This window comes from Strigops habroptila, chromosome 8 (assembly GCF_004027225.2).
Source record: "Strigops habroptila isolate Jane chromosome 8, bStrHab1.2.pri, whole genome shotgun sequence".
NCBI lineage: Eukaryota > Metazoa > Chordata > Aves > Psittaciformes > Psittacidae > Strigops > Strigops habroptila.
Genome location: NC_044284.2, coordinates 94,915 through 104,383, shown reverse-complemented (window position 1 = coordinate 104,383; position 9,469 = coordinate 94,915).

Below are 9,469 nucleotides of genomic sequence, written 5' to 3'. Positions count from 1 at the left end.
CTACTCACTGCAAAAGGCATTTGGGAGCTTAAACTGAAGGGGCAGAGAAGATTCAGGCTGGAATAGGTATCGAATTAGTGAAAAAGTCCAAGCTGATCCTGAGCCATTGTTGTCTGTGCTGCTACTTAGTTATGCTGAATAAGAGCTTGCCAGAACTAAGCTTGAAGCCCAGGTTCCGGACAGTCAGTGTAATTGTCTCAATTTAAGAAGTGTGGAAATAGGGAAGACCAGTGCTCAATAAGGAAAAAGTCTGGCAATTACTTAGATATTTGGCATATGGCATTTCTATTTTGCAGTTGCCAAGGTATGTCTGAAATGTGTTTTCTGTGTCATTTTGTGGTAGGAAGGAGAGCATATTCATAGCCCAAGTGTCCAAACGTTTTTATCCACTCGCATACAAAACCTCTGACTAAGATTACATGTGTAAATCAGCAATTTCAATCAGGTCATTTCAGCTGAAGATCCTACGTGTGCTTGTGCATAGCTCTGCTAGACATGTTTCAGCAGGCGGTTTCTCTAGTATGAGTGAATTTTGCAATGTCTGTAATTGGGTAGATAGCCCAGCAACGCAGGTTTTAAAATATGAATTCAGCACGTTATTTGTTACTGAAGAATTTCACAGATTTTTATTTCCATATATTGCTCTTCCACTTGTCTCCTGGTGCCTGTCTCAGTTGTTTTGGTGTTTTGTTTGGGGTTTTTTTTGGGTTTTTTTGTGGTTGCCAAGGTATTCTGTTCTAATGTACAAGATAAAATGGAGGCAATGTCTGTGGTTTGAAAGGGAAGCTCACTGGAATTGATGTGGTAGAACCCACTGTGTCTGTTTGTTTGCAACAAACACGGTAAAGAGCTTCTATGAACAAAATGCTTTCTCCAGAAAGACAGAATGGAACTTGGTATTGTGTATCTCAGCTTTGATGCCCTTTGGAGTGCTGAACAGAGAGGTGATGCAGGTTGCGTTTCCCCATGCTGAAGATTAGCTCACTACTGGGAAAGACTCCTTTGTGGGTATCAGGGAGAAAGTGTCCCCTGCTACCAGCCCTCCCATCACAGCCAGTGCAGCCACATCACAGCAGAGAGAACAGTAGAGATACCGTCCTGTTTCATCGCTATGCTCACTGACAGACTGTGTTCTGGGAACTCTTGCCAGCTGGCAGAGGTTCGAGCTGTCCACAGGTTGCACTAGTGTGTCTAAGACTTCGAAGAACAGAAAAGTAGGGAGCACAGCAGCCCCCTTATGGTCTTCTCTTTCTGCCTCACAGAAGCAAATAATGTAACACACACTTAGTGCTTGTGTCAGACATAGTGTGAAAGGATGGCTCCCAGTGCTGCCGCTGTTTCATTACTGTCCCTCTCAATAACAGATACAGACCATGACCCCAAAAGGAGCAGAGTGCCATGAAGTGCAGTGGAGGAGGAGCTGATAAGCCCCATCTTACATTTACACATGGAGTTAAGAGTTAGTTGTTGGCTTAACAGGAAATAAGGTGCTGTTACTACATCACCACCAGCTAAAGGTAATGTCCTGTCAGACCCATCAGTCAGACTTCAACTGCCAGAGGTCTTGTTTTACACAGGAGTTTTTAAATGAATTCAAGGGAATTCTAACTGCTCTTCAAACCAAATTTAATATCTAAATACCAGACAGATAGCATATCATGCTTCCTTATGGTTTAGAAGAAAGGGAGTTCAGCCTGAAATTCATTTGCAGACATCTGTAAAACACATTGCTATGGAATGACAATAGAGGTGATCCATAACTTAAAGTAGGCACTTATTCTTTATTATGAAATACAGATATAGTGACACAAACTAGCACTTTTCAAGTAAGTGTGCTCAGTGCAGTCTAAAAACACAATATAACTGCACACCAGACATTTTTCTGTTGCCAGTCAATATCTGGTTGATATACAGAGACACCTGGTGATTAGGCTCTGCTTGGTAGCTAGACCAGCAAATGAAAGGGGTGGAGGGGAAGAGGATGAACAAGCTTTCTTTCTGTAAGCAATAAACAAACCATAAAAGTGTTTATTTCCATAAAGAATGGAAATAGAGATTCAGAGTTCAAAAGGTTTTCGCTTTCAGCACATTTTTTCATTGGAGCTGGCTGTTTACTTTTCATTGGCAGTCATCTATAAGCAAGTGTATTTTCTGGAGGAAAAAGATTTTCATCTGCTGAATTTAAAGACTTAAAGAACAAGGAAACAACATGCATATTAATTTATTATATGCAAGAATGACAAAAAACCTGACTTATTAAACTAATTATCCAAAGCAGGACAGAAGAAAAATGTTGTAATCTATTGTTCTTAAGAAATGTTACATCTCATTGGGGTTTTTTAAATCCTCTAATTCCTGTGGGTTGTAATTTCCAGTTTCAGAACTATCTCTGTCAGCTCTGTACGTCATTGCAATAAAATACAGTTGGGGCTAGATCTTACCATGATCCCAGTTTCTGTTTCTGAGTGACAAGTATCAGTACTGCTGAATAAACTGGACAGAGTCTCCGTTTTGCAGGTCCAAACCAAAGTTTTTCAGTAGCTACAATAATCAGATGAAGTGTCTATTGTGGTCTGCTAGCTAATTCTGATCTCTTAGCAGATAGCATTACCTAGTTTAGTAAGAACCCATTGCCTTCCTAAGTAGGTAAATTCTACAGAGTATTTTTGCATTTCTGGTAAACAGACATACCTCTTTGAAAAGAGGTATTAAATATTAAAGATCTAGCCTAGAATTATATATTTTTGTCATTTCAGTGTCATCTCTTGCAAAGTGTATGCTCAAAACCACCCATTCCACTCCTCATTAACCCCTTGTTCTAGGTTACTTTATTTCACAGCAATGATAAATTTTGTGCTTCTAGAAATCAAGTAAAGTTTTTTCTACCCAATTGGCAATAAAATGACATGTAAAATATACTTCACTCTGTATCATCAGTTACTTGACTGTTTCCAAAAGGCTCTCCCTCTAAGCAATCTCAAGGAGATACTGAGTCTCGAAGAACATTTGTTGTCTCATAAAAAATACAGCAGATAGATACCTTTGCCATACGTAGACCTTCAGGTAGCTACTTATGGAATATCTTTGAATTAATCTACAAATGAATGCTTGAAACATAAAATAGAATGAAAGATGCCAGAACTTTATACATGATGCCCAGAAAATAAAGTTTTAACAACTTGTTAGAGCATACTGCATTTTAAAGTCTTAATAGTAAACTATTAAACATGCATCAATCTATGTAGTAGCAGTTTAAAAAGAACCCATAAGAAAATGCAAACCAACCAGTGAGCATATATGATAATTATATCCAGGTATTTAGTCTTGAATTTTCTAAACTTTTGGCTTCAGCCATCTCTGCAATTTTTCATGGAACATGAAAAAAGATTATGCACATTCAGGCAAATGAAAATTGCTCTGAAAAGGATTTTTAAAAGATTTCATACTTAGCAAAACAACACTGTTAGAGACTTACATAGCATTTCTTTTTGGGTTTAAAGGCCTAATCTAAAATCTCTTTAAAGTTAATAAGAATGTTTATATTGAATTCCATGTACTCAGAACTGTATTGTAAATGCAAAAGAATTGCTTCCAACTGGAACGAGAAATATTTAAACACACATATATTAACTTACATGTAGAAATATTAATAATTGTTTTCTAAGAAAATCAGTAGCATTCTAACCAATTTCTCTTCACTAATTTCTTAATATGTGGGTGCTGAAACACCTGCTATTCCTGAGAAAAGCAGAATATAATATAATGGATATAAAAGATTGCTATTTTTAGGTCTCAGAACATATAAACTATACTTCTCTGAAATTAGATTGTCTGCTCTATTTGCTTATAACAAATACATTCAGTAGAATCAATATCTTTATATCTTTTATATTATTTACAAGTTTTGTCCTTGAGAAATTTTTGTCACTAATGCAGTAGTAATGGAATATAATATTTCCAATACCTGGACAAGCATAGATGTAAATCTACATTTCTACTATCTCCTTGCTTCTTCTTCCGCCCTCCATATGCACTGTTCTATTCATTGTAAGGTGAGAGCATAGCTTCAATGCATGAGAGACCTCAAAAGTTAACTTTCACTCCTTCTCCAGGCTCTCATTCAGCACTTGCCAGTTTAAAGCTCCTCATATTAATGTATCCTGAACACAGTTGGCTTTCAAAACATTTGTTAAAAATGCTACTAGGCAACAGAGTTTCCTTCTATCAATGCTTGATAAACAGATATTCTCTATGAAAGAATCACTTGCATAATATAAAGAATCATACTTATATATGCATTATATCTTATATAGAATGAAGAAGCAAAAAAAGAAAACAAAAACAGCCAACACAGCAGTTAACTGGAGGTGGGGAGGAACTGAGGAGAAGATTCATTCTGAACTGGAAAGTGGGTTTACTAATTGCTGAATTCAGACTAACTTCAATCCAACTTTTTATAAAAAAATAAATCACTGAATCTTTAAAGGCCAAGTAAATCAAGGAGTTACTTTTTTCCAAGTCCCATTTTTTTTAAGAGTACTGCACTTCTTCTTTTCTTAATCCAAACCCATAGGCTGTAGTAAAAGCCTTTCTGCATAGCTATAAGGGAAGCGCTTCTCACAGAATAGAGGGGAAAAAAAAGATAGAAATGTTGATTCTGGCAACCAAGAATATGCATTTAATCTGTGACCTTTCAGGCAGTTATCTTTTCAGGTTCAAAAGTATGTCTGTTGCCCAATCAGAGTCTCTGCAGAGTTCTCTGAGGTCCTTCATCTTCGGAGGCCTTTATCATGAAGACTTGTATTTTTCTTCTCTTTCTAACAAACATTTGTTTTATTATAAAACATTGCACATTAGAAAGGGCACCAAAACTTGATGATGTTCCATGAGTGAACAGCTTTCAATCTCAAGGAACATGTCTGAACTTAAAATCTTAAACATAAACGAATAGGGACACTAATATCTCTGAGACAAAAGACATTAGGGAAAAAGGAAATATTTTGATAGAATAATCTCTGAACCAGAAGATCTACTATAGTTTTGCAGGAGTGCTAAAAAGGCCACCCCTCACGGCCCGCTCCTGGAGGGGTGAGGAGGAGAATCGGAAGAATGTAACTCCCATGAGTTGAGATAAGAGCAGTCCCGTAACTAAGGTATAATACAAAACCACTACTGCTACCACCAATGATAATAATGATAAGGGAAATAACAAGGGGAGAGGATACAATTGCTCACCACCCGCCGACCAATACCCAGCCTGACCCAAGCAGCGATCTGGGCCTCCCGGGTAACTCCTCCCAGTTTCTATACTGGGCATGACGTGCGGTGGTATGGAATACCCCTTTGGCCAGTTTGGGTCAGGTGTCCTGTCTCTGCCTCCTCCCAGCTTCCCCTCCCCCCTGGCAAAGCATGAGACTGAGAAAGTCCTTGGTCGGAATAAACATTACTTAGCAATGGCTAAAAACATTGGTGTTATCAGCATTGTTCCCAGGCTGAAAGTCAAAAACACAGCACTGCACCAGCTGCTAAGAAGGAGAAAAATGATTTTTATAGCTGAACCCAGCACAGCCATGCATCCATAGATACATGAATTTGGGGTGAGAAAGTCCGAAAAATGAGTAATGTGAAGCAAAGGAAGATGCTAAAGGACAGGTCAAATGTGAGGATAAATTCTGAGTACTGAGTTTCTTTTACAAACATCTTCTAACTGACTCTGAAAGCTGGTGCCACAGAAAAATCCCACTTGGGTGGGTTTTTTTGAGGTAATCACTTCAAGGATGGGAAGAGGAAATTCCACTTCAAAACTCTGGCTGTCACAGGAACTCATCTAAGTATCTATGGGATTTGCTCAGAGCAAATTATAAATTGTAACCTAATAGAAATACAAGTGTCCTACAAGCTTATTATGCAAATAACATTAAATATGAAGTTAATATTAAGTTAACAGTCATTGACTGTAAAGTATCTAGAGCTGTCCTTTTGACCTATCTGTACAACTTATATCCAGGTTTTTTCATGACACTATAAAACATAAAAATGACGAGCCACAAACTACAGAGTTAACTATCACAATTTTAGACTAATTCAGGAAAATTAGAGATCTGTGATGGATTAAGTTCACAAACTGTGCATCTGAACATCATAGTGTTTCAAGACTTACATGTAGTTCACATACCACAACATTACCCGGAATCACTGTTTATCTGCAAAGGGTGTTGGTTATTGGTATGAATATTTGGATTACAAACACTTGGAATGATACGTAGTTTTATCCTGGTTTAAATTTAAATTAGCTGCTATTTATAATAAAGATTTACTTCATTGGGTCCAGAAAACCATGTTTTCTTAAGAGTGAAAATTACTGAGTGCTACTATACACCACTACACCATTCTTTAAGCTGTGCTGTAATGAATGGAAGAAAGCAACAGTAGTGTTTGTGAATGCCAATGTGTATTCCATGTTGAAGCGCGTTATTCCTGCCTTACACACTGAAATAAGGAATCATGTAGCCTATATGGATGTTGCAGTACATGGGCTGTCTTTCAACGTCCCAAGAAGTTAGGAAATGTATAGGATATAGGTGTCATTCTGAGATAGCTAGAGTAGACTCTGCACTTCTAGATATTAAACTGCTAAACAATCATCAAGAGAGAAAGTATTATTTCAGCAACAAGGGAAGCAGAGGAAAGATATTGTGTATATGCTTAAGCAACCAAAAACCAGCAGGACTAAGACTGGACTTTAATAAACTAGAACTAAATATTTATATAATAAAATGCCACCATCTCTGTCTCACTGAATTCACAGAATTGTTGAATTGTTGAATTCAACAGCTTGAACTGAGATAGACAAAAGCAATTGGAAATTCAATGGCTTGTACTGCATGTAGCCAAGTTGGTCAGTGGACTGTGAGTACTAACATAGAGGGGACGGACGGCAACTGATTTTCTGCAGTCAGAGAAAAGGACCTTTTACTGTTGGTAATAGCTTTTGCACTCTTAGTGCCAACTGAAAGAAACAGATGTGGTAGCTAATGGCAGGTATATTGCTCTTCACTAGGGCACAGGAAAAAAGCTTGTTACTGTTTATTGTACATTTTCATCCAAATGTGTTGAAGGCTTTCACCCTGGCTGAGTGGTGATGATAGTAATGCTTGTTTTGCACTTGAACTAGAAAATAGTTCCTTATAAAGACTGGTAACAAATAGGAAATAGTGACTATATGGGAACAGAGAGTCCATGCGACTTCTCTACAAAAAGACAGTCCTCTATTTCTTTGAACTAATGTTCAAACATGCATTTAGATTTTTCATGCTATCCAGTTATACAAAATATATGCGTAGCCTATTTGCTTTCAAATTTGCTATGCAGTTTTACAGGTTGTTTCCTTACAGTGATACTAGTCTGTAGAAAGCAGTTTGGACAATACAGTTACTGAGACCTATAATTAAAATTACACAGTGTTTTCCATTATAATTCCCTGCTATGAGTACAGATTTTAGCTTTATTTTATTTCTGTGGATTGTATGGAAATTACTTATGCTGAGTATCAACAAAATTAAAAGCAGTACAGTCTCTTGGAATGATGTTAGATATCTAAGTGATTCTGTTGGTGATAAAAGTCTATCATAGAATCATAGAATAGTTAGGGTTGGAAAGGACCTTAAGATCATTGAGTTCCAACCCCCCTGCCATGGGCAGGGACACCTCACACTAAATCATGTCACCCAAGACTCCATCCAACCTGGGCTTGAGCACTGCCAGGGATGGAGCATTCACAACTTCCTTGGGCAACCCATTCCAGTGCTTCACCACCCTCACAGTAAAGAACTTCTTCCTTATATCTAATCTAAACTTTCCCTGTTTAAGCTTAAACCCATTAGCCCTTGTCCTACCACTAGAGTCCCTAAAGAAGAGTCCCTCCCCAGCATCCTTATAGGCCCCCTTCAGATACTGGAAGGCTGCTATGAGGTCTCCACGCAGCCTTCTCTTCTCCAGGCTGAACAGCCCCAACTCTCTCAGCCTCTCTTCATACGGGAAGTGCTTCAGCCTTGTATCATCCTCGTGGTCCTCCTCTGGACTTGTTCCAACAGCTCCATGTCCTTTTTATGTTGAGGACACCAGAACTGTACGCAGTACTCCAAGTGAGGTCTCACGAGAGCAGAGTAGAGGGGCAGGATCACCTCCTTTGAACTGTTGGTCATGCTTCTTTTGATGCAGCCCCTTGTACTGGTTCAGTTTCTTATTCAGAATTTTTTGATACGTAAACTTAATGAGAATTGGGTAAAATTGCAATATATACTTCTATATTGGTCCAGTGGCAGGACCTGTGAGGTGCCTCATGGAAAACACGCACTCAGCAACTGTGGAAATCAGATTCTTTTTTTTGCTGATGGCAGCAAAACTAAATCAACTAATTGACTCCATCTATATTTTTACAGTTGGCTTCAAACATATTCTGAAGTTGGGTTTTACACTGGCTTTTCGAGTTTCTGCTTCAAGAATGCACTGCCTTTGAAAATGGTCTGATCACTGTCGTGCTACAAGTAATAATCAATTTAAGGTAGGATAGAAACACAAACACAGTCTAAATATACTCTGCACAAATATAAGAATTCTTTAACCTGGACAGTTTCTCTGCCTGGAACTGAGAAATAACATACAAAAAAGAAACCACAAACAGATGGTATTTGGCATGCCTTTAAATATGAAGATGAAGTAAACACAAATTATTCATGTGTAAAACCAGTGTGAAACTGGGAGATTTGGCATTTACAAAGGACTATCTTTGAAATCAGGGTGAGTTTTTCCTTAGTTCTTTAATTTTAAGCATTTTTGGTTCAAAACAATGGAAAACAAATTTAATGGTGTGCCAAATATTTTTTTTTTTCAGAGTCTTAACATGACTCCTCAGAGATTCCAGGAAATTATTTATTCACAATAAATTAGAGCTGCTGAAACTGCCACCGGACTGTCTGTGGCAAAACTTACAAATGTTTTATTGTCTAGCATCATTGAAGTCTGCCAATAAGATTTGGCTTCATTCTACAGTCAGTAAAATATTGTACTCCCTCTCTATAGGGCTGTTTATTTAGTGTCTACTCATGTCGTGTGTTTATGCATGTGTGTGCATGTGCACTGACAAATGTGCATTATCTTAAAGAGGAAAATCAAAACAGACATAGCTGAAGACAGAGTACAAGGACCTTATTAACCTATTTTCGTTTGAATCTTGTACAGAGACTCAGTAATATATATTCTTTTTCATCATTATGGTTTACAAACTTATAAAGCCTTTGGAAAGTTGTAATGGGCTAGTGAGCTGTACAAAAAAATCTTCTGTTGAAGCCTTTTAGTGTCACTGTATTTTTACCTCTGCGTTCAAATGACAAGTTTACTTATGAAAAATAATTCTAAGAGTTCACAGATGAACAAAGAGTGACACTCACTGTATGTATGCCCCTATGTA